Source organism: Heterodontus francisci, chromosome 15, assembly GCF_036365525.1.
Source record: "Heterodontus francisci isolate sHetFra1 chromosome 15, sHetFra1.hap1, whole genome shotgun sequence".
Lineage (NCBI taxonomy): Eukaryota > Metazoa > Chordata > Chondrichthyes > Heterodontiformes > Heterodontidae > Heterodontus > Heterodontus francisci.
Genome location: NC_090385.1, coordinates 74,268,294 through 74,292,998, shown reverse-complemented (window position 1 = coordinate 74,292,998; position 24,705 = coordinate 74,268,294). Strand labels below are relative to the sequence as shown.

The 24,705-nt window shown below is 44.3% G+C and overlaps 1 long non-coding RNA gene across 1 annotated transcript in view; it reads left to right on the top strand.

Annotated features, from left to right (window-relative positions):
- The first annotated feature begins 1,204 nt into the window (after window positions 1-1,204).
- Window positions 1,205-24,705, top strand: part of LOC137377929 (uncharacterized) — a 60,648-nt gene continuing 37,147 nt past the window's right edge. Inside the window, exons 1-2 of the long non-coding RNA XR_010976517.1 lie at window positions 1,205-1,284; window positions 2,216-2,438. This is a non-coding gene — a long non-coding RNA (uncharacterized lncRNA). The remainder of the gene's footprint in view (window positions 1,285-2,215; window positions 2,439-24,705) is intronic.

Sequence of the window (24,705 nt, the reverse complement as noted above, 5' to 3'; positions counted from 1 at the left end):
AAAAACAGGAAGATTATTATCTGAACAGCTATAAACTGAGAGAGGGGAATATGCAGCGAGACCTGGGTGTTCTCGTACACCAGTTGCTGAAGGTAAGCATGCAGTTGCAACAGGCGGTAAAAATGGCAAATGGTATGTTGGCCTTCATAGCGAGAGGATTCGTGGACAGGAGCAGGGATGCCTTGCTACAATTATACAGGGCATTGGTTAGGCCACAACTGGAATATTGTGTGTAGTTTTGGTCTCCTTGTCTGAGGAAGGATGTCTTGCTATAGAGGGAGTGCAGTAAAGGTTTACCAGACTGATTCCTGGGATGGCGGGACTGACGTATGAGGAGAGATTGAGTCGGTTAGGATTATATTCACTGGAGTTCAGAAGAGTGAGGGGGATCTCATAGAAACCCATAAAATTCTAACAGGACTTGACAGGGTAGATGCAGGAAGGATGTTCCTGATGGTGGGGGAGTCCAGAACTAGGGGTCATAGTCTCAGGTTACGGGGTAAACCATTCAGGACTGAGATGAGGAGACATTTCTTCACCTGGAGAGTGATGAGCCTGTGGAATTCGCTACCACAGAAAGCAGTTGAGGCCAAAACATTGTATGTTTTCAAGAAGGTGTTAGATATAGCTCTTGGGTCTAAAGGGATGAAAGGGTATGGGGCGAAAACAGGAACAGGTTACTGAGTTGGATGATCAGCCATGATCATAATGAATGGCGGAGCAGGCTGGAAGGGCCGAATGGCCTACTCCTGCTCCTATTTTCTATGTTTCTATGTTTAAGATAGGAAGTTAAAATTTGTCACATTTTGTTTCATTATATGCTGCAGGAAGTGATGTATTGGATTCACTGACAGTGCTGCAGCACAATATGACAATTGACTTTAAGTGGAGTTCTTGTTTAACTTGACAGTGAAGGCATTTTTCTACATGCAACTGAGTGATAAATAATTTAATTAGTGCGTCTTTACCATCTGATAATAAGTGTATTCGCCAGCAAAGGTTGTTAATACAAATCCTTCATTTTACATGATTAGTTGCAGACACAATAATTATTTTCCTGAACTAAATTCACTTTGATTTGATGTTTCATCCTAGCATAGTGGAAGAAATATCATAATGAAAGTCTATGTCCCATTTATGGATATGTGGAAATACATGTAAAAAAACTTTATAAATTACGTTCTGGTCATATGTGAGTGCGTGGAAATTACACAACAATGCTTAGCAATCATTTTTGGGAGCTGATGCTTTGCCTCCTGCATTGTTAAGAATGCTTTAACACTGGTGAGTAGATTGATAGTATGGCTTGCGTAGCATTGGCTTCAGACGACAGTTATGATGTCTAACCGTAAAAAGGGGTGACTTTCGTAAGCCTTAATACCATAGACGTATCCTCTTGATGGTATCGCTGTCTTATAAAGTAGTTCCCCTCGTTCTCACGACACACATATCAAATGCTGGAGGCTCTTTAGAATAATGAAAGAGGAACTTGCTAGAGTTTCCTCATGAGATTACAGCTGTATAAAAGATTGCAGAATATTGGCATGCTCAGCAGAACTCCAATTACATTGCTTTCACTGATTTCGTAAGGCTTCCAGCCTGGTGCCTCATGCAGGGCAACCCCCACCACCGAGGAAGCTGGAAGCAAGGGAGTATCTTGCCAAATCTTGGATTTTATCCGAGGTGTGTAATCCAGCTTCAAAATCCATGTAAGGGTAAATGAGAGACATATTGAAGTTATTTTTACTGAAAGGGTAGCAAGGTTAGATTGTCCACTATGACTCATTCTATTTTATGCATTCACCAATGATGTGCTAGGTGAGGAATAGGAAGGAATGAGCAGAGTTTATAAATGTTTGTTCCAGGCATTAATAAAAATACTGTGGCACTCCTTTATGCAGATGACATTGTGTTGCTGGTATTCTTCCTGGGGTATTCTGACCATCTTGAAACAAAGGGCTAACCAGTGAAATACAGCAGATGTCACTAAGTACAGCTCAAGAGGGGATCATAAAGGTATTGCCTGGAAAATTCAAGAGGCACCTGTCTCAATTGATGATTCATATTCGTACTGGGGGCAGAGAGGATGCCAACTTCTGACTCAAAGGGCATTTTCATTCCTGCACATTTTTCTTCAATATCAGCAAATTCCCCATGCAGGTGAAGCTTGTGGTGTATAAGAAATGTGTTTAAGTAGTGCTTCTTTGTGGTTCAGGACACCTCAGCATGCAACAGAAGATGTTCCTCGAGCTCATGTATGAGATACTGCGCCAAATTGTGAAATGCATTTGTAACAGACGGAGATGTATTGGCAGAGGAGGAGGTGTCCAACCTAATGAGTACCCTGGAGGGGCAGTTAGCCTCATGACAGACAGACCTCTTTGCAAAGGAATCTCACATGAGGACCTGGATTAAACAGCTGGTTATAAGTAAGCCTGGTAAGTCACATGGGACTTAATGGCAGGTATTGACACAAATTTCACGTGTAGGTCCTTCCTACTGAAGGTAAATGTCCAGCATAAAGATGATCAGAAAGTTCTGACACTTCAGGTGAGAGCTGTACAAAGGTTTCACCTGGAAGTTCAGTATAGTAACACAAGCTCAACTATCTAGGGTTCAGTGCCAACCATGATTGGGTTGCATAGAAGCAAGAAGCAATGAATGGAACTACCATCCACTGGCGTATGATGTGAGAAGGATTGTGGCAATGCATTCACACATGCTATATTTATGCTGTTCACTATGCTGATCATGAGGTGCTCTGGTTGCTCGCTATCTACCAGCGAGGGTGCAAATGTGCACTCTCTATTGATGAAAGGTGACTATTATATGGGGTAAATGCAGGAATCCTGCCAGACTCTGCACTTGGTGCTAAGGCAAAATTCCCAATAAGATGCAAGATCCATATCTGTACTGATTTAGTGTAGTTCAGTTAGGATAGCATAATGGAGCTGCCAGCAGCTTCCCAGGACTATGGAAGAGGTTAAAAAAATTAAGCCAGGCTCTTGTTGCTAATTACAACTAAGTAATCACTGTTGGAAAGTCTAAATGTGTGGATATTGGCGAACAATAGGGTGATGCTTTGTTGGAAAGTCCCACAGTTGGATAGTGAACTAACATTTTGCCTATGCACATTCATAAATGGCCACTTGGATAAAGTATTGGAGGGCTGTCTGCACCCTTGCTACCACGCAGCCGAACAAGCCTAGGTGAAGAGGGGAGAATATTTATTTAATAAATATGAGATTTAAAAAAAACTTGCTGACAGCTATAAATCCAACTATGATTTTTGAAAAATTCCTTCACAGGATGTGGGCGTCACTGGCAAGGCCAGCATTTATTGTCCATCCCAAACTGTCCTTGAGAAGGTGGTAATGAGCTACCTTCTTCAATACAACTGAATGGCCATTTCAGAGGGCAGTTAGGAGTCAAACACTTTGCTATGGGCCTGGAGTCAGGAGGCCAAGTATGCAGACTAGGTAAGTTCAGCAGATTTCTTTCGCTAAAATATATTAGTGAACCAGAGGGTTTTTATGACAATCCAGTAGTTTCATGGTCACTATAGGGGGAGGCGGTGGCTTGGTGGTAATGTCACTGGATGAGCAATCCAGAGGCCCAAGCTCAGGGGACATGGATTCAAATGCCACCGTGGCAGCTAGTGGAATTTAAATTCAATTAATAAAGTCTGGAATTAAAAGAAAAAAAGCTGTCAGGAATGGAAACCATTGTCGATTGTCGTCAAAATCCAACTTGTTCACCAATGTCCTTTCGGAAAGGAAAGCTGTCGTCCTCACCTGGTCTGGTCTACATGTGACTCCAGACCTACAGGAATGTGGTTGACTCTGAAATGGCCTAGCAAGCCACTCAATTGTACTAAACCTCCAGAGAAAAGCCTAAAGGGAACGAAACTGGACAGACCACCCGGCATTGACCTGGGCACCGAAATGACAACGGAAAACCCAGCCCTATTGACCCTGCAAAGCCCTCCTTAATAACATCTGGGGGCTTATGCCAAAAGTGGGAGAGCTGTCCCACAGACTAGTCAAGCAACAGCCTGACATAGTCATACTCACGGAATCATAACTTACAGACAATGTCCCAGTTACGACCATCACCATCCTTGGGAATGTCCTGTCTCGCTGTGGGCCCTGACAACATTCTGGCTTTAGTACTGAAGACTTGTGCTCCAGAACTTGCTGCGCCCCCACACAAGCTGTTCCAGTACACTTACAACACTGATAATGTGGAAAGTTGCCTGTACACAAAAGCAGGACAAAGCCAACCAGGCCAATTATCGCCCCATGAGTCTGCTCTCTATCATCAGCAAAGTGATGGAAGGTGTCGTCGACAGTGCTATCAAGCACCACTTGCTCAGCAACAACCTGCTCACTGATGCTCAGTTTGGGTTCCGCCAAGGCCACTCAGCTCCAATCCTCATTACAGCCTTGGTCCAAACATGGACAAAAGAGCTGAACTCAAGAGGTGAGGTGAGAGTGACTGCCCTTGACATCAAGGCAGCATTTGAATGAGTGTGGCATCAAGGAGCCCTAGCAAAACTGGAGTCAATGGCAGTCAGTGGGAAATGTTCAGCACCATTTGCGACTCCTCAGATACTGAGACAGTCCGTGTCGTTATGTAGCCAGACCTGGATAACATTCAGGCTTGGACTGATAAGTGGTAATTAACATTCGCGCCACACAAGTGCCAGGCAATGACCATCTCCAACAAGAGAGAATCCAACCATCTCCCCTTGAAATTCAATGGCATTACCATCACAGAATCCCCCACTATCAACATCCTAGGTGTTACCATTGACCAGAAACTAAACTGGAGTAGCCATCTAAATATTGTGGCTACAAGAACAGGTCAGAGGCTGGGAATTCTGCAGCGAGTAACTCACCTCCTGACTCCCAAAGCCTATCCACCATCAACAAGGCACAAGTCAGAAGTGTGATGGAATACTCTCCACCTACCTGGATGGGTGCAGCTCCAACAACACTCAAGAAGGTAGACACCATTCAGGACAAAGCAGGCCACTTGATTGGCACACCATCCACAAACATTCACTCCCTCCACCACCGATGCACAGTGGCGGCAGTGTGTACCATCTACAACAGGGTTATCCAACACACGGCCTGCCAAACATTTCCATCCGGCCCGTGGGTGTAAACTGTTCCCGGGGCCTTTCCTCATCCTCACTGTGACTGGAGATGAGAAATTTCCCTTTGTCTTCTTACAGAGCAGACTTTTTTAAAATCATTGCACTGTCAGTTTCACAGGTGTCAGCTGCTGATATCAGGAACAGCTGTTTCCCAACAGACTCGGGGTTTTCCAAAGTCAGAACCCACTGGAAAACCCCGGGTCTGTTGGGAAACGGCTGTTCCCGATATCAGCAGCTGACACCTATGAAACTGGAGTAGTCATATAAATGTTTTTAAAACCATCCGCTGAGCATTCCCTCTCTGCAACTGAGAGAGGAGAGAAAGGGGGACAGAGAGAGAGAGAGGAAAATGGGGAGGGGGGACAGAGAGATGGGCGGACATAGAGAATGGGGAACACTGAGCAAGCAACACTGAGTGGGCAGTGGGGAACACTGGAGATATGGTGGTGGAGAGAGAGAGAGGGGGAAGGTACCGAAAGAGGGTGGATAGAGAGGGACAGGGAGAGGGGGGAGGAGACAGGGGGGAGAAGGAGACAGAAAGAATCGGAAGAGGGACAGAGAGACAGACAGACAGGGGGATGAGAAAGCGACAGAGAGAGGAGAGAGAGTCAAAGAGTCATTTACTTACGGCACAGAAGAAGGCCATTCTGTCCATCTAGCCCATGCCGGCTCTCCACAGTCCCACTCCCTGGCTCGGTGTCGGTAGCCCTGCAAGTCTTTTTCTCTCAGGTGGCCATCCAACTTCCACTTGATCATTTCCGTTTCCATCACCCTTGTGGGCAGCGGGTTACAGGTCATTACCACCCACTGTGTAAAAAAGTGCTTCCTCATATTTCCCTGCATCTTTTGCACAATGCTTTCAATCTGTGTCCCCTAGTCCTGGGGGGGGCGGGGGTGGCAGGGGGGGGGTGGCGGGTGCAGGTGAGGAAGAGAGAATGAGACACACACACAGAGAGCGCGGGGAGAGGCGGGTGGGGGGGAGCAGAGAGAGATCAAGGTCTTGTCTGAAATATGAATATTTATCCAGAATACACTGCATTGCTACATCAAGTGTGCGGGCTGAGATTGACTACTTATGCAAGCAAAAATAGTGCCAGATATGCCAATAAAACAGTTTTCAACATAGGGACGAGAAAGTAAGTCAATAAATTAGTCTTCCCATTTAAAACGTCATCACAAAAATGCACGTTTGTTGTTGTTTTTATTAGTAAGATACATTTTTAATGCCTTTATCTTTTGAAATTTGCTCACCGGTCCCCTGAGCTAAGCAAAAATCTTAATGCAGCCCTCCGCCCGAAAAGGTTGGACAACCTTGATCTACAGGATGCACTGCAGCAACTTACTTGCAGCTCCTTCTTCAGCACCTTCCAAACCCATGAACGCGACCACCTAGAAGGAAAAGGAGATTCATGGGAACACAACCACCTGCAAGTTCCCCTCCAAGCCACACACCATCCTAATTTGGAACTATATCGCCGTTCCTTCACTGCCACTGGGTCATAATCCTGGAACTCCCTTCCTCACAGCACTACGGGTGTAACTACACCACATGGACTGCAGCGCTTCAAAAAAGTGGCTCACAACCACCTTCTCAAGGGTAATTGGGGATAGGCAATAAATGCTGGCATAGCCAGTGATGCCTACATACCATGAAAGAATAAAAAAAAATTATTGATAAACACTTTTAGCCCTGACTTATTTAATTGACTGAATTTAAATTCCCCAGCTGTTGTGGTGGGATCTGAACTCATGCCTTCCCCTTTCTCTGTGAAAATTCCTTAGCTGAAATCAGCATTAAAAAAAAACATATTTTGTGATACATATGTTCACAGTCACTTGCATTAAGCAGTCCCTTGCCTTTAACAACCATTTATCAGCCTACCCTTGTCCCAATGCAATGATTTTTAATGGGATCTGAGTCTGGACTAAGAAGGCATTTCTCTCAAGAAGCCAATATTGTTTAGTCCCCAGTTGCATTAGTCCAGGCCTCTGTATTACTAGTGTAGTATCATAACTATTATGCTACGTATCCTGTTTGCTTCTTAGAATCCCAGCATAAATTCATTAATTCTTTCTGCATTCCCATAAACTACCATACTCAAATACTCGAGATATCTACATTCATTATAGTTTCCCCTGCCATGTTATGCAAGCTATGAAAAGGCTAGGCTTTAATTGCAGGGACTTATACACTGTGTGAGATTCAAAAGACTGTGTTTAGTCTGCATGGCACAACAGGTTAAATTGTCAATGTATTATGGAAGTAATCAGTGGCAATTTCCATCTTTGACTTGAAGAAAGCAAGTGTTATCTTTCAAGCTGTGAAATTGGGGTTTACATAGCACTCTCTGCTCAGGCTCACAATGGGTATCCAATAACACTTTGCTCAAATGTACAATCTGACATTGGTACTGGTAGCATGTTTGGTTATCCAACATTTATAAATTTGCTATACCTATTTGAAATATTAAATAAATTGATACCATCATTAACATAGTGTATGTTCTCAAATAGCAGCTCCTCTATTTTGAGTGTACAGGAGTTGACACTGAGCTGAACATTAAGCAGTGTCATATATGATCAAATTAACTTTACCAATGCTAGTTTCTGTCTTATCCTAACGATGAAGATACTGCATTTGCCTTCCCCTTTCTCTGTGAAAATTCCTTAGCTGAAATCAGCATTAAAAAAAAAACATATTTTGTGATACATATGTTCACAGTCACTTGCATTAAGCAGTCCCTTGCCTTTAACAACCATTTATCAGCTTACCCTTGTCCCAATGCAATGATTTTTAATGGGATCTGAGTCTGGACTAAGAAGGCATTTCTCTCAAGAAACCAATATTGTTTAGTCCCCAGAGTAACTATTTAATGCACGTTCTACTGTATTTTCAGTAATTGCCTCAAGGTTACCTCTTAAGAGTTCCATACATTTTGATGGTATCTTGTAATTCTGGTCAGTAACGCATACTTTTTATGCTGTCAGGTCATAGTAAATTAGTGAACTGACATACAGTTAAATAAAATTTAAAAAAACTGACAGACAAAATGGAACATTTTATGCTCCAGGAAGGTTAGAAGCAATGGTGCAACCAAAATGTTGAGTTTATGCATGACAATTGAAATTTGGTCTAATTTGGACAATTTTGGATATTATGCACCATGCATATTTTCAAACCCAATTCCTGACAGCATTTGTACAGTATCATTTTTGCTCTCTTACAATATCTCACCCCATGTATGTAAATTGTTAATTATTACTCTCCTGCCCTCATGACCAACAGCAGCTGGTATTATGTCTGCTGCCACAGTATCAAATTAGAACTGTGTTAAAAAAACACAAATTATATTGTGGAATTTGAAAACCATAGTCAGAATTAAGCAACATGCCTTGCAATTTGTTTACAATTGTGGTCTATTTTTTCCAGGATTTGCCATTGTATTTTATATTGCATTTAATTCAACTTAATAGGCCTTACATTGCTATGGTATTTTCATTCTGAAATAGAATTCATTTCATTTTATGTTGAAGTTCTGATGGAAAATAATCATATTAAATAGACCATATTACATGTTTCATGACACTTCTTATTTTGAAAGTTAAGTTTAAAGGTTGACATCTATCATAGCTCCTACTAGGGTAACAGAATCTTGCAACAAAAGGCTACACAATAATTAGTGCAATGGAAAGTGATCGTGGGAATTCTGTACTACAGATTGGTAGTTGCACATCTCCCCCTGCTGCTGAAATATTGTACAAAATCACTTTCTCAAAAGTCCACTGCTCATACTTAGAATCAAAATTAAGTAAATTTATTGTTAGGAAAATCATTCCCAAGCTATGTAGTGTGAGACCTGTCCTGGTAGAGCTACGCAAATAAACCAAAACAAAAACAAACTGCATCCATCAAGTTTGACAAAGAAACAAAATCAGAAGCCTGATACTTTACTGCTCCAGAGCCATCAATTATTTAAAATAAAAGCAAAAACAAAATACTGTGGATGCTGGAAATCTGAAACAGAAAGAGAAATTGCTGGCACACTTAACAGGCCAGGCCGCATTTGTGGAGAGAAAGGACAAATTGTTGCTTTTGGGGTGCAGATCCTTCACATCAATACTGGAAAATATTGCTGTTGAGCAGCACTTAAAAAGTTATAGAAAAATGTGGAGGGATAAACACACAAACAGAAAAAGAAATGGAATGACTGAAGTCGAGAATAGGAGATGGTTAAATGGTAGAAGTGATATTAACTGGGCCAAAATCCTGGAACTCCCTTCCTAACAGCACTGTGGGAGTCCCTACACCCCAAGGACTGTAGCAGTTCAAGAAGGCAGCTCACCACCACCTTCTCAAGGGCAATTAGGGATGGGCAATAAATGTTGGCCTGGGCAGCGACGCCACATCCCTCGAACAAATAAAAAAAAGGCATAATGAGAGAAATCAAAGAAGTAAAAAAAAATGCAAGACACAGAGGTGGAATTTTAACATGGGTGAGCAGTTGGGATTGGGTCCAGGTGGAGGATTAAATGGACAAAGATTCTGAGCGAGTTGGGAAGAGAGAGAGAAGGGGAGAGAAAGAGATCAAGATTACTCCTGTCACATAGACATCTCTCCGGATTCTCTGCATCGCTATGCCAAATGTGCGGGCAGATATTGGGCTGGATTTTTCCGACCCCCCCGACGTCGGGGTTCATGTGGGGGGAGCAGAAAATGCCTCTGGGAGAGGCCCACCGCGCTCCCCGTGCCGGGAAGGCCAGGCCCCATATTGCTGGCGGTGGTGAGGCCTCGTGGTGGCCCCCCTGCCACTTGGTGATGGGAGCTACATTTAAATATGTAAAGTGCTACTTACCTTGCCACATTATGCATCCCGCTGCCACTTCGGAAACTCTTTCAAATATTCAGGTGAACGGGCATCTGTCACGTGCTTTCATGCTCCCGACTGATAAAAGCTGGCGGGCAGAAGTTGCAGTGCTCGGAGCCTCTGAAGGTTAGCTTTGCGAGACAGGTCTCAACTCTGCATGCGTGTGTATGGCGCTAATACAATGGTATTAGCGGGGGCACAACTCTGCAGGCATGAAGGGAGGGGGGAGGGGGATGGTATACCGGGGGCACAACTCTGCAGGCATGAAGGGAGGGGCAGGGGGATGGCATTAGCGGAGGCACAACTCTGCAGGCATGAAGGGAGGTGGGAGGGGGATGGTATTACCGGGGGTACAACTCTGCAGACATCAAGGGAGGTATCGCATCCCCTCCCTCCGTAAAGGGGGGCACTTTGCATGTTTGTGTGAGTGAAGGAACAATGCCACTCCAGAACCCATTGTGTGGGCAAGGTCCCATTAATGGTAGGCATTTAAAGGTAATCTAGCTGGTGGGCCAATCGATGTAACTGCTACAATCTGAATATGGTTATTCTGTGCCACTCTTAGTGGAAGCTAAGATGGGCAATGCCATGCCACGCCACATGAAAGCACCTGATGTACCAGTCAACTTCATTCTTTGTCCTGTTAGGTGCCTTTGAAGTAGTGAAGGAACCGAGTTTAATGGCAACTTGGAATGGGGATCGTAGACTCTGTATTCATCGATCCACTTGTCATGAGGAGCCAAATGCATCGCAGGCAGAACCAACAGGCAGGTGCAGCCCACGTGGAAGACCCCGGTCATGAGCTGCAGCAGCCCCCATGTGGCCATCAAGGCTCCCGCCGGGCGACCAGCTGCATACCTCAACCGAAAAGGCTTCCACTCACTTAACGTGCAGTTGGTATGTGACCACCGGAAGAGATTTATGCAAATCTGTGCCCGATTTCCAGGCAGCTGCGACGATGCCTTCATCATGGGCCAGTGCCAGGGCCACTGCTGTTCACTGAACTGGCTTACATCGAGGGGTGGCTTTCTGGAGACTTGGCTCCCGACCCCAGTGAGAAACCCCACCAGTAATGCAGAGGAGAGATACAACGCCTGCCATGGCGCTACAAGAACCACCGTTATTTAGGTGATCGGCATGCTGAAAATGTGCTTCCGCTGCCTGGATAGTTCGGGTGGTGCCCTGCAGTACGGACTGGAAAGGGTAGCTTGTATAATTGCTGTTTGCTGTGCTCTGGACAACTAGCACTCAATAGGATGAGGAGAGACGTGAGCAGCACTCCTCCTCGGATGATGAGGATGTAGAGGACTTACAGCAGAAAAGGTGCACGGGAGGACAGAGAGCATCCGGGCGGCACATGCAGGGCGAGCGGCGAGCGAGAGAAGTACGACAACACCTTATTGATCAATGCTTCTCCAGACCCTGAAGTGCTCTGCAAACCACACACCACCCTCGATCACCTGCATCAGCAATATCTTTGTCTCCACCATTATTGGCAGCAGCAGACTGAGCCATTGCCCTTTTGACTACATCCATGGAGGGGCACATGAGTAATGTTGGCATGGCAATGATGTTATTCCATACATTGGCAGTTCTGAAAGGCCAATAATGCAATGGGAGGAGCCACAATCGGTTCATGATGGCACACGTCATTCACTCAGTAAAAACGACCGACATGTTAATGAAGAACATTTAGTGAATTAACCTTTTACAAGGTAGTGTCACCCGTGCAGACCCATTTGTGCCATGCTGCTTTTTTGAAACGTTTGCATGCGCTCCTTTGCGGTGCCACTTCTGTGCTAGCAGCCTGATTGGAGGAAGGCTGCTGATTAGATGCCCTTTGGTTGTGGATGATTTTGGCACTTGCCCTGTGTGCACACGAGGCCTGGAGGGCCCTGGCTCGCTGGGGGACTCCTGTGTCAGTGCAGAACTCTCCTCAGACAACGTGGCTGCTGGAGCTTGACCCGCTGGTGGAGGGGCCAGTGTTCACATTGAAATCGCCTTGAGGGGGGGACACCAGATATGGTGCGCAGGCTTGCCTCCTACATCTCAAGGCTCATTTGAACCTTGCTGCTTTCCCGGGCAGGACCAGGGGCAGGGATAGTCTTCATGCCCCTGGTCCCTCCCTCATCTAGCCACTGCTGTGTGGATCTGATGGCCTTGGAGAGGGATTGCAGGTCAGCACGGGTTAATGGAATCTGTCTCTCCCAGAGGGCTGCTGTCCTCTCCCTGGATGAAGCCATGTACTCAAATGCCTGGGACATGGCTGCTGTCATGGCTTGGATGGACTCCCCCATCGTCCGCTCAAGACTGTGCACGGCCTGCGGCATCTCCATCAGATGTGGCAATGACTGCTGCTGCAGCTCCAGCATGCCCTGTGCTGTTCACAACAGAGGGTCTTCAGTAGCCTGGGGCTCAGCATGGACATGGCCACTCACAGCCCTCCGACTGTCAGGGGCCTCGGCTGTCTCAGCCTCAGTCGGCTGCTTGGACACGCGTGCAGTGCTCTCACCAGCTTGTGACCCGGACTCCTAGGCTGAACGGATTCCCACCAAGGTGACAGTATCTGTGCTGGTGGAAGGTGCGGGAGTGCCATGGGCGCTGCTTCCTCTGAGGATGTCTCTTCCTCAGAGGTGTGGGACGAGACCTGGGCCGCCAAGTTGGATTTGGAGCGTTGACTTGCGATATGCAATGTGAACAGCACAGTGTCAGTCTTTATGTTGCACATGTAACGATTATGATAGCATTGTCTCAAACAATAAAATTTTCACAGATTATTGTGTATACCAAATGTCTGTCTGTTCACCTAGGACCCTGAGCTTAATGTCACCGATGGATAGCAGCAAGACCCAGGGCCTCCTCCTCAGCCAGTGTCAGTGGCTGCAACTCTGCCACTCCTCCACCAGTCCTACTTGCCTCACGTGCATTGTGGGCCCTCTTTGCCTGGAGGAGCAAGGAGGCAGATATTAAGCATTGCAAAGCAACAACAAGAACATGTCACAACAGGGGTGCTGGGCCCAAAGGTGGAGAAGGCTTGGTCTGCACTACTGAGTGAGCCAGTCATGTAGGTGCCATGCTCTGAGTAGCAGACAAGGGTTGTAGATCATAGTCATAGAGACATACAGCACTGAAACAGGCCCTTTGGTCCACCGAGTCTGTGCTGACCAACAACCACCCACTTATAATAATCCTACATTAACCCCATATTCCCTACCACCTCCCCACCTTCCCTCAATTCTCCTACCAGCTACCTACACTAGGGGCAATTTACCTATCAACCTTTGGCTGTGGGTGGAAACCAGAGCACCCGGCAGAAACCCACATGGTCACAGGGAGAACTTGCAAACTCTGCACAGGCAGTACCCAGAACTGAACCTGGGTCGCTGGAGCTGTGAGGCTGCGGTGCTAACCGCTGCGCCCCAGTGCCGGTGAGTTTTTTCATGCATGCATCCATTCATGTCACGTCATTCCTCCCTGCCCGATCTCCCTGTCTTTGGCATGGCTGTGGCACACATGTTCCACTCTGTGTGGGGACACCCAAGTTCAGCGGAGACATGAAACAAAGTGCCACTTACTTTTGCGGAGCGGAGCATCTTCTTGTGACACTGGACCCAGTCATGCCACATGACCCCACGGCTACTGACCTCCTCTGCCACCTCCAGCCAGACTTGTTTGGTCAGGCGGGAAGGCATCTTCTTACCATCGCTGCGGAAAAGGACTTCTTGCCTTGCCTGCACAGCCTGGAGGAGACTGAGTTGGGAGGCAGCGCTGAACCATGGGGCCACCCTGGAACGCACCTCTGCCATCTTCAGATTTTTCAACAGTCCTTATTCTCCACAGGTTACTCCACAGTCTTCAAACCTCAGCTGCAGCAGCAAGGTTTTATTTTTATCATTTGCATGTAATGCAGGGATGGCTGCCATTTAAATAGGGCACCTGTTTTCATGTGACCCAATGCTGATCACAGTGATGTCAAGCCCGCCCCCTCCACGTCATTTGGGGGGCAGTACGTCCCGGGCATGTTAATGAGCTGCCGCGCTGAATATCGGTGATGAGCTTGTAAAATTCAGCCCATTGGCTACTTGTGCAAGCAAAAACAATGTCAGGTATCTCACCAAATAGGGAGAAATTCATTTTAAATCGGACTGTGTTTTGATGGCATTTTAGATTGGCTATACAATTTATATACAGATTAATTGTCTTCATGTCCATGGCTGAGACAATAATTTTGTCAAATGTCCAAGGTGCAACATTCTGGTGCCTATCCCAGTGCTCTATTGGCTCAGGAGCAGGAAAATAAAAATTAGTTGATATTAAGTGTGCCTCACTTGTTCCATTTAACCTGCTGCATTTTAGCGCTTTATAAATCAGGGTGTGTGCGAGTGTATTTTTCCCTTTCACTTCCCCTTGTTCTGTTTCTGTTCAGGTGCTGCTCATCAGTAAAAACTTCCAGTTTTGACACAGCCAAAATGCCAACTTGTCTGTTTTCTTTGCGAATGTTGCCTGACCTGCTGAGTGTTGCCAACATTTTCTGTTTTTCCTTTGATCAAATTGCAACCACACATATTAAAATGAATTCTAAGCCTTGAAAAGAAATCACAAAGTGAAAGTGACTTTAGTAATCATTAAAAAAATACAAACAGAATTAAAAAGGCATATATCAATAGATATCCATCAAGTCAACTCTATAACATTGGTGTAATTGGTATAAAACAGAGGTTTAAGAAGCAGTGTACATTATTATTCACACCTGCAGTGCTTCAGTCTAAACAGAGAAACAGATGAAAAGCCATTGGAACTCTTTGCAAAGGGATATTCCAACAGCTGTGCCAGACTGAAGCACTGCTGGCAAGCTGCTGCTTAAAGCTGGCTTTACACATGATATCACAAAATAGTGCAACGGACTGGCTGCTCAATTCATTTTCACTCGGGCATATAGTTGGTGTCTTCCATCAGCTCGCAATTTATTATTGGTACATCGCATGTAAATCCCCTAGCAATGAAATCCACACACTCATTAGAATGTCATGAAGGTGTTGTTCAAGATTATGCCAAGCAAGACAAAAAAATGGGAATTAAGGAAATACCTGGTCTGGGAAAAAGGTTAGAAAAAATGGGGTAAAAAGTAAAAACATTACAGAAAATAAAATGTTATATATTTATAAAAAAGTATCATCCAAAATGTTAGAGAACACACTAAATTAGAACTAGAGTTTCTGGTTGGTTGCGCTGCTTTCTTTTAGCCCAGAATCAACATAACTGATGCAAAAGATTGCAGAATTGTAAATGCAAATAGCATTCGGCACAATTCAAATTCCTGCAATCTTTTGCATCAGTTTAAAAAGCATTATGCCAGAAACAGGTCCTGCCCACAAAACTGGCCTACAATTACAATTGAGAGTTTTCGCGAATAACTTTGTTTGTAGGCCTTTGAGGCTGTTATAATTAAACTTCAACTTTTGGGTACAAGGACTCTAATCGGCATGGTTTGAATATAATTCTTTTTAATTTATAGGAAACTTTTGTATATTTTATAAAAGTCATTTTCAGCAATTTAAAATTGGGCTACTCGCAGGTAGTGGATTGACACTGTGATTAAAAATGCTTATTTTTTGGGATAAACCTATTTTCAGCTGTTTTAATTAAACTGCACCAAGTCACCACTCATCAAGATATAAGAAAGGAATATTTTTAAAGCAAAATTAAAACAAAACCATGATTTTGCGATGGTGAAATGCAAATAAGTTTGAGGGGAAACACAAGGAAAGGAAACACTTTTCAAAATAGGTGCAATTTTGGCCGCAATTTGCGCCTATTTTCTGATTGCACCCAAAGTGGAAACTATCCTATATTCTCAAAAGACAGGGAGGGGAGAAAGGATGATGTAGCATTTTGTAGATCTTTTGTCTTGCGCCCTCAATGCCTGCAAATTCCTTTTCAGAAAATTACACTGCTGCAGCATTTAAGAGGCTGCAACAATTGAACAGGCTGGCAATTCTCTTGGATCAAGGAATGGGACTAAGAGCAAAGCGTGCAGGGCCCAGATCCACCAGGTTTCTGACCCTCATAAAAGTGTTTTTGTCTGAAACAAGGCAGCAGATATTTGCCACCCAGAAATGTGAATGAGTGCCACCTCTATCCCCCCAATTCCACCATCCCCCTCCCACATCATGGTTACATTGCTTGAAGAAGTTCAACTTGCATTTATAGAATGCCTTTAATAGAGTAAAACATCTTAGGGAGCTTGAGAGGACTTAATCAAACAAAATTTGACATTGAGCCACATAAAGAGATAATAGGACAGGTGGCTTGGTCACAGAGGTAGGTTTTAAAGGAGGAGAGAGAGATAGAGACGGGGAGAGATTTAGGAATGGAATTCCAGAGCTTAGGGACTTGGCAGTAAAAAACATGGCCATCAATGGTGGAGCGATTAAAATTGGGGATGCACAACAATTCAGAATTGGAGGAGTGCAAAGATCTCGGAGGGTTGTAGGGCTGGAGGTGGTTACAGAGTTAGGGAGGAGCCATGGAGGGATTTGAGCACAATGATGGGAATTTTGACATCAGGGCATTACTGGACCAGGAACCAATATAGGTCAGCAAGCACATGAGTAGTGGGTGAATGGGTCTTAGTTCCAGTTAGGATATGGACAACAGAGCTTTGGATAACCTCAAGTTTATGTAGCATGGTAGTTAGGAGGCTGACCAGGAGACCATTGGAACAGTCAAGTGTAGAGGTAATAAAGACATGAGGTTTCAGCTGAAGTTGAACTGAGGCAGGGGCGGATTTAGGTGATGTTACAGAGGACAATGTAAACGGTCCTGGTGATGGAGCCTGGAAGCTCATCATGAGGTCAAATAAGATACCACATGAAAATATATGGAAAACATGAAGAAATATAAAACCAAAGTTTTGAAATTCATTCCAATATCTCAGATATATTATGTTGTTTTACTAATTTACCATAATTATGGTTTTAAACCAATTGATTGAGCCAATACAAATATAATTGGTTCAGATACTGGATTTCAGATGCTTCCTTCTATCCATTTACAAGAAAAATAACCCCAGATTAAACTCTTTTCAAACAAAAATATATACTGATCCTTAGTTCAAAAGATAAGATACCAGTTTAGAATAATTAAGAGTTCAGCAAATTGAGCTTAAATTGAGATGAGGGAAAAAATGCTTTCAGGAAAACTGAGATTTGGACCGTATTGTAGAGAAATTTTGATTAATTTTAACATTATACCATATAATCTCAGTAACATTAATGTACATGCTGAAAGACAGCTTTATTTTGTTTGTAAAAGCCTTTGCTTGCTGTGTACATGTTTGCTGGTTAGATACCTCGATGTCTTGAATCAGGGATGACATGTTGCCTGAATTATTGACAGCAGTGTGGTTGTATGACTGTAAAATCCCATTTCTGGTAGAAAGGAATTTGATAACTAAATTGATTGGAACCAGATCAAGCTTCTAAACTAAGCCACAACTGGCTGGCTTATTCCTGGAGTTGGAGTATTTGTTATAGATTCATTATTTACACAGTCAAGAATCCATTAAAATTATGCAAAAGACTTTTCAAGCTCTGAGCTGATGGAAGTTTACAGCATAAAATTATTTCCTTCATTAACCTATCCTCTAAAACAATTTTTTCGGGTTGGTGCAGAAGCACCATTGTTTCATAAAATTCAGAGTGTGCTTACTGATGTGTACTGTCAAAGAAATATTTCGTACATCAACAGTTACATATTGGACAGGTTTGATGGGAAACTGTAAACAGCTGAGTTGATGTGACGTGGAATAGCAGGATGCAAACAAACACCTTCAAAACACCATATAATGCAGTCCTGAGATCAGCTGGGCCATTCACTGGAAACCTAACCTCAGTCTCAATAGAGATAAATGGCAAATCAAACAGGTTAGCTTATGCTGCTCTTGCCTGTCTCCCACTTCCTGGACCAACATTGCCGTCGACTGAGGATTATCAACATTGGGATGAGTTTACAACATTCATTTTCTGCCGGTGATAAAAGTGAAAATTTACCCCTTTGTGCCAACCTTCCCTCTTGGCAGGGAGTATTGTGAGGTTGGAGGAAAACCTTTTTAAGATTAAAATACTGAGGGCTAAGGGGTTATATGTTGCAACAACAATTTGTAATTTATATCGCACTCTTAAGATAGTAAAAGGTCCCAAGGCACTTCACAATATTGTTATCAAACACAATTTGACACTGAGCTACATAAGAAGACATTAGGACAGATGATCTAAAGCTTGTTCAAAGAGGTAGGTTTTAAAGACTGTCTGAAAGAAGGAGAGAGGGGTTGGGAGGCAGAGAAGTTTAAGGAGAGAATTCCTGAGCTTAGGGCCTTGGCAGCTGAAGGCATGTCTGCCAATAGTGGAGCAATTAGAATCGGGGATGTGCAAGTGGTCAGAATTGGAGGAGCGTAGAGATCTTGGAGATTGTATGGTTGGAGGAGATTACAGAGATAAGGAAGGGTGAGGCCATAGAGGAATTTGAACACAAGAATGAGAATTTTAAATTTGAGGCATTAGTAGATTGGGACCTGATGTAGGTCAATGAGCACAGGGGTGATGGGTGAACAAGACTTGATATGAGTTAGGATCAGTGCAGTAGAGTTTTGGATGAGCTAGAGGGTGCAATATGGGATATAGCAAACTGAAAATATCCTAACCTTCACTATAATTACTTTTAAAACAAAACTATAAACAGTGAACATGTGAATAGTGAGCTTGGTAATAATGGATGCATGTCTTTGTTGGCAAGAAGCTCTAAAGTGAAGCAACAATTTCAGAAGAAAGGTTGTTGAAATTCTTTGGCCCTTCCAGTGCATCATCTTTGTAAATACAGTCGGATGTCAGCAGAACAGTTGGTTATTGGGCCAGGACCCAGATATATCAGGTCCTGGCCTTCAACACCTGCTTCTGAGGGTCCTCATTTGGAATGAAGCAGCCACACCCTCAAACAAGGACACTTGCAACAAAGAGGGTGCGGCTGACAGGCATGCAGTGAGAGTCTCCTCATTTCTGGCGTGGGTATCTGCTGATACGTTCTCAAGAGATGCCTGCCTCAAGAGATGTTGAGTATGTTAACATCTTATTATCTTATGGCCACTCCAGATATTTCTTTGGGGATGGAGCAGCACTGGTAGCACATCCACCTCCCTGCCTCAACTGCAGAAGATGAAATGGACCCATAGTGGCATGGCACCTGCTAAGTGTATGCATAGCAGGGAATTTCTCTCTGTTCCTACATTACTCTGATAGGATCAGTGACAAAGTTTCTTTTCACTTACTCTGGGACAACATTCTTGCAGATTTTTGGGGGGGCTACACAGTCTTTTTACTGTCCACACTTGATTTTTTAAACTTGTCTGCTGTTAATCTTCTTCCTAGATTCATGCTACCCTCTTTGGTTGAGAGTGAGCAATGGTTCAGCATATGGGGATACAAAAGACATTGTTACATCCCCATGATTCAAATCCTTTCCCTCGCAACCTTGGTTGCCTGGAACACAGCAGCACTTTTAGTGCCCAGTGCTGCTATGGCATAACTGATGGGAAATGTGTAAATTGTGTATCTTTCAAAAATGCTTACTTACATTTGGGTGGCCATTTTCTTTGTGTAACGTTACTTCTGGCAGGAAAAGCCATAATGGCGTAATGCCAGAGGAAAATATTCCTCCATTTCTAATTTCATCCTGCTTTGCCATCAAATCCATATCCCCTCAGAAAGTACATTTAGATAGAATATGAAAGCATGTCTTCCTAAATAAAATTGCTCCCCTCTCCAAATGACATGACTGAGGCTGGTAAGTTTACTTACATGTTTGCATCTCTTCGTTGAGAGTTTAGTGGCCTGCTGTTGTATCTGTTAGGTTCTGCAAACACTTTTGCTTACCGTCTGGGAAAGCAGCGGAGAGGAGCGGACCTGCAGGAAGAACATGGAGCGAAGAGCAGATAAATACAGCCCAAGGATCGCAGCCTAGAGCACTTACCATCTGGGAGAGCAGAGGAGAGGAATCCAGGCGCGCCAGAGTTTTAAAACAAAGCATGAGGGTCGGTGAGTAACTGCTGTTAGGGAGTATCAGTAAATAGCTGGGTTATCGTAAATCCCTAGTGTAAATAATCACTAATTTTTGAATAGTTGAAGGGAGTAAATTAAGGGTAAGTCATGGCAGGGCAGCCCGGCAGCATGGAGTGCTCCTCCTGTGCAATGTGGGAAGTCAGGGACACTTCCAATGTCCAGGATGAACACGTGTGCAGGAAGTGTCTCCAGCTGCAGCTACTCAAAATCCCACGTTGCGGATCTGGAGCAGCGGCTGGGGACACTGTGGACCATCCGCAAGGCTGAGATCATCATGGGTACCACGTACAGGGAGGTGGTCACACCGCAGGTAAAGACTGCTCAGGCAGAAAGGGAATGGGTGACCGCCAGGCAGGGTAGAAGAACTAGGCAGGTAGTGCAGGAGTCCCCTGGATCCATCTCCCTCCCTGACAGATTTTCTGCTTTGGATACTTTTGGGGAAGATAGCTTCTCAGGGGAATGCAGCAAGAGCCAAGTCTGTGGCACCACGGGTGGCTCAGCTGCACAGGAGAGGAATAAAAAGAGAGAAAGAGCTATAGTGATAGAGAATTCTATCGCAATGGGGAAAAGATAGGCGTTTCTGTGACCCTGGTGCTAGGGTCAAGCATGTCACGGAGCAGCTGCAGGACATTGTGAAGGGGGAGGGTGAACAGTCAGAGGGCATAGATCACATTGGTAGCAATGACATAGGTAAAAAGATGGATGAGGTGCTGAAACAAGAATTTAGGGAGCTAGGTAGCAGATTAAAAAGCAGGACGTCAAAGGTTGTAATCTCTGGATTACTCCCGGTGCCACATGCTAGTGAGTATAGGAATAGGAGGATACAGCAGATGAATGCGTGGCTGAAGAGATGGTGCAGCAGGGAGGGCTTTAGTTTCCTGGATCACTGTTTCTGGTGAAGGTGGGACCTGAACAAGTCGGATGGGTTGCACCTGAACCAGAACGGGACAAATATCCTTTCAGGGAGGTTTGCCAGTGCTGTTGTGGGGGGGAGGGGGAGGGGTGGTGGCGGTTGTCAAACGAATTCGGCAGGGGATGGGATACAGAGTGGAGGTACAGTTGGGGGTGTTGCACAGCCAAATATAGAAGAGAAACTAAGTCAATCTGGAAGGCAGATCATATATAGACCTGTTAAGGGACGAATGCAAAATACAAGACTGGATTGCATCTATTTTAATGCAAGGCAGATGAATCGAGGGTGTTGATTAACACATGGGAATATGATATTATTGCTATCACTAAGACATGGTTGAGGGAATGGCAGGACTGGCAGCTCAATCTTCCCGGGTATAGAATCTTCAGGTGTGACAGGGGAGGGGGTAAAACAGGAGGTGGCATTGCACTATTGATCAAAGAATCAATTACTGCAGTAAGGAGGGATGATATCTTAGAAGGTTCCTCAAATAAGGCCGTAAGGGTAGAACTTAAAAACAAAAAGGGGGCAATCACTTTGTTGGGAGTGTACTATAGGCCTCCAAACAGTCAAGGAGAGATAGAGGAGCAGATATGTAGGCAAATCTCAGAGAGGTGTAAAATTAATAGGGTAATAATAGTAGGTGATTTCAACTTCTCCAATATTAACTGGGATAGTCCTGGTGCAAAAGGCTTAAAGGTGTGGAATTCTTAAAGTGCATACAGGAGAGCTTTTTGAATCCTACAAGAGAAGGGGCAGTACTGGACCTAATCTTAGGGAATGAAGCCAGACAAGTGGTAGAAGTGTCAGTGGGGGAGCATTTCGGGGATAGTGACCATAACTCTGTAAGATTTAATGTAGTTATGGAAAAGGACAAAGATGGACCGGAAATAAAGGTGCTGAATTGGGGGAAGGCCGATTTCAATATGATAAAACAGGATCTGGCCAAAGTGGACTGGGAGCAGTTACCTGTAGGAAAGTCTACATGAGACAGTGGGAGTCATTCAAAAAGGAAATAGAGTTCAGGGCCAACATGTCCAGTAAAGGTCAAGGGTAGGACCAACAAGTCCAGGAAACCCTGGATGTCAAGGGATATAGAGAATTGGATAAGGAAAAGAAGGAGGCTTATGGCAGATTCAGAGGGCTGATAACAGTGGAAGCCCCAGAGGACTATAGAAATTGTAGGGGGGTACTTAAAAACGTAATTAGGAGAGCGAAGAGGGGGCATGAATAAACACTGGCGGGCAAGATAAAGGAAAATCCCAAGGTGTTTTATAAGTATATTAAGGCTAAGAGGATAACCAGGGAAAGGGTAGGGACCAAAGTGGCAATCTATGTGTGGAGCCAGAGGACGTAGGTGAGGTTTTAAATGACTACTTTTCATCTGTGTTCACTATGAAGAAGGACAATGTAGGTGTAGAGATCAGGGAGGGGGATTGTGATATATTTGAACAAAAGAGCATTGAAAGGGAGGAGGTATTAGTGGTTTTAGCGGGCTTAAAAGTGGATAAATCCCCAGGCCCAGATGAGATGTATCCCAGGCTGCTATGTGAGGCAAGGGAGGAGATTGCAGGGGCTCTGACACAAATTTTCAAATCCTCTCTGGCCACGGGTAAACTGACAGAGGACTGGAGGACAGCGAATGTGGTACCATTATTCAAGAAGGGTAGTAGGGATAAACCAAGTAATTACAGGCCAGTGTGTCTAACATCAGTGGTAGGGAAACTATTGGAAAAAATTCTGAGGGACAGGATTAATCTCCACTTGGAGAGGCAGGGATTAATCAAGGATAGTCAACATGGCTTTGCCAGGGGGAGATCATGCCTAACAAATTTGATTGAATTTTTTGAGGCGGTGACTAGCTGTGTAGATGAGGGTAAAGCAGTTGATGTAGTCTACATGGACTTCAGTAAGGTGTTTGATAAGGTCCCTCATGGTCAAGAAGGTAAGAGCTCATGGGATACAGGCAAATTTGGCAAATGGGATCCAAAATTGGCTTAGTGGCAGGAGGCAGAGGGTGATGGTTGAGGGTTGTTTCTGCGATTGGAAGCCTGTGACCAATGGTGTACTGCAGGGATTGGTGCTTGGACCCTTGCTGTTTCCAGTGTACATTAATGATTTAAACGTGAAAAATGAGGTATGATCAGTAAGTTCGCAGATGACACAAAAATTGGTGGTGTTGTAAATAGTGAGCAGGAAAGCCATTGATTACAGGACGATATAGATGGGCTGGTAAGATGGGCAGAGCAGTGACAAATGGAATTTAATCCTGAGAAGTGTGAGGTGATGCATTTTGGGAGGACTAACAAGGGAAGGGAACATACAATGGATGGTAGGTCTCTAGGAAGTACAGAGGGTCAGAGGGACCTTGGTGTACTTGTCCATAGATCACTGAAAGCAGCAGCACAGGTAGATAAGGTGGTTAGGAAGACATATGGGATTCTAGCCTTTATTCGCTGAGGCATAGAATATAAGACCAGGGAGGTTATGATGGAGCTGCATAAATGCTAGTTAGGCCACAGCTGGAGTACTGTGTACAGTTCTGGTCGCCACACTATAGGAAGGATGTGATTGCACTGGAGAGGGTGCAGAGGAGACTCACCAAGATGTTGCCTGGGCTGGAGCATTTCAGCTATGAAGAGAGACTGGATAGGCTAGGGTTGTTTTCTTTAGAGCAGAGAAGGCTGAGGGGGGACCTGATTGAGGTATATAAAATTATGAGTGGCATAGATAGAGTAGATAGGGAGAAACTTTTTCCCTTAGCGGAGGTGTCAATAACCAGGGAGCATAGATTTAAGGTAAGGGGCAGGAAGTTTAGAGGGGATATGAGGAAAATAAATTTCACCCAAAGGGTGGTTGGAATCTGGAACACACTGTTTGAAGGGGTGGTAGCGGCAGGAACCCTCACAACACTTAAGAAGTATTTAGATGAGCACCTGAAATGCCATAGCATACAAGGCTACGGGCCAAGTGCTGGAAAATGGGATTAGAATAGATAGGCGTTTGATGGCCAGCATGGACACAATGGGACGAAGGGCCTGCTTCTGTGCTGTATAACTCTATGACTCTATGAAATTCCTTCTGGACTAAAAAGCCTTGCTGTAAGGCATAATTTTACAGGTGGGAGCACTGAGCACACGACAAGTGTGCATTTCAGATGAAGAACATTACAGTCGGCTAATCGATAGCTAGATGAACATTACAAAGTAGTAAAATAACAGAGACCTCATGATGTTATAAAGCCTGATTTGCAGTGCAGACTTGTGCGAGCAACTGTGACCTTCTCCTCCCATTATTTGTTATAGCATAATGTAAAAAAATTCCCATCTATTCAAACTTTTTGAACAAGGTCCTCGTGAAAACAAATTTGTGTCTGTGCCAATTTATTTCTTATTTTGTAAGTGCTCGTGTTGTCATAGCAGCACAAGTAGTTACACGTCAAAAACTAAAAACAAACTTACAAAGATGCAAGGTATAAAATACAATGAAAGCTTGTGTGCATTGTAAACAAACCTATGACTGAACTTTAAGCATAGAAAATTGCTCATCTACTTCGCTTTAGATTCTGGCTTGTTCACCACCTCCTGTCTGTTCTAGAGAGTGCAGTTGCTAGAGGCTTCGAAGAAGCCTGGAGGCGGAAGGTCCTTGGCTCAG